We start from the raw sequence: 1,775 nt of genomic DNA, 5'->3' as shown, positions 1-1,775 counted from the left end.
TTCCACACGGCCATATCGCATGGTCGTGTTTCTTCCCTAACAGCCCGGACCTTAGGCACGCCTGTGTGCTGGTCATAGTGTCTTAAAAACTTTGAAATTCAAAGATAAAGTTAATAATTTAAAGTGTTAGAAATTAAAAATAAAGAAATCAAAATATGTTAGTGCTTGGGTTGCCTCCCAAGAAGCGCTTGTTTCTAGTCTAAGCTCGACTTACCTCTCTAGTGAATGGTCAGGGTGGTTCGAGGAGTTTATACTCCTCATTCCTGCTATCGATCTCATCAAAATAGGGTTTTAATCGGGTGTTGTTTACCTTAAAAGTGCCAAACTTGGGGTGACTCACCTCCACCATACTGAATGGAAAAATACTAGTACCGTAAGAGGGATTTCCTCATTCAGTGTGGTAGTGACAATGTGGGGATCTGCGGCATCCAATAAGACTTTATCGCCAACCTTAAGTTGATTAGGAGAGGTATCGGCCTTGTTTTGACGTAGTTTTGGTTTATCATGTGTTCTCGATTTGTGTACTCGTCATTCGTCTAGCTCCTTTATCCGTAGCTCTCGTTCTTCATGAATGTGTCCTTTATCATTTCTGGAACATGGCTTATGAACTTCTTTGAAGCTTAATTTCTGCAAAGTCATATTGTTAGTTTTTGTATATTGGTGTGGACTATTACCTTCAATGTTCGATGTGATGCCAAAATTACGAGCTTGAAGGGTGATCGTTTCGTCTCCCACATGAAGTGTAAGCTCACCTGTGCCAACATCAATAATTGTTTTAGCAGTTGTTAAAAAGGGCCTCCCTAAAATCAAAGGGGTGTTATTATCCTCTTCTATGTCTAGAACAACGAAATCAACGGGAAATATGAACTTATCTACTTTCACGAGTACATCTTCAATAATACGCCTAGGGAATCTTATAGTTTTATCTGCTAATTGAATGCTCATCCTAGTTTGTTTAGGTTTCCCAAGACCTAGTTGCTTAAACATTTTGTAAGGCATGACGTTAATACTAGCCCCTAAATCAGCTAATGTATGACGTATATCTAAACTACCAATTAAGCAGGGAATTGTAAAACTCCCTGGATTTTCAATTTGTGGGGTAGTTTATTCTGTAGAATAGCTGAGCAGACTGCATTTAGCTCCACATGCAACGCTTCGTCCAACTTCCGTTTAGTTACTAAAATCTCTTTTAAAAATTTCATTGCATTTGGCATCTGCAACAAAGCTTCAATAAATGGTAAGTTAATATGTAATTTTTTCAAAAGTTTAAGGAATTTACCAAATTGTTCGTCTGAGTGGTCTTTCCTTGTCGCGTTAGGGTATGACACACGAGGTTTATATTCGCCAGTCACTGGTTTGTTTGTATTTTGACCTACCTCATCTCTCCATTTGCTTACCACAGTTTCTTGCCTCGGTTCTGGTTCAGGCTCAACGACTCCTTCGGCATCTTGAGTATTAATTGTGTTGAGTTGTTCCCTTAGGTTAGGTTCGGTATTACTTGGCAAACTACCTTGTGGTCGTTCAGAGATTAGTTTGGAAAGCTGGCCTATCTGAGTTTCGAGTCATTGGATAGATGCTTGTTGATTTTTAAGTGCTGTCTTTGTATTTTGGAAACGGGTTTTTGACACTGATATGAATTTTGAGAGCATCTCTTCAAGATTTGGCTTCTTTTCCTGTTGGTAGGGTGGTTGTTGAAAACCCTGAGGATTTTGTGGCTTTTGATTCCCTTGACCACCCCAGGAGAAATTTGGGTGGTTCCTCCAACCTGCATTATA

The sequence above is a fragment of the Gossypium arboreum genome, chromosome 4, assembly GCF_025698485.1.
Source record: "Gossypium arboreum isolate Shixiya-1 chromosome 4, ASM2569848v2, whole genome shotgun sequence".
NCBI classification, from domain to species: domain Eukaryota; kingdom Viridiplantae; phylum Streptophyta; class Magnoliopsida; order Malvales; family Malvaceae; genus Gossypium; species Gossypium arboreum.
Note: the sequence above shows the minus strand (reverse complement) of the source record.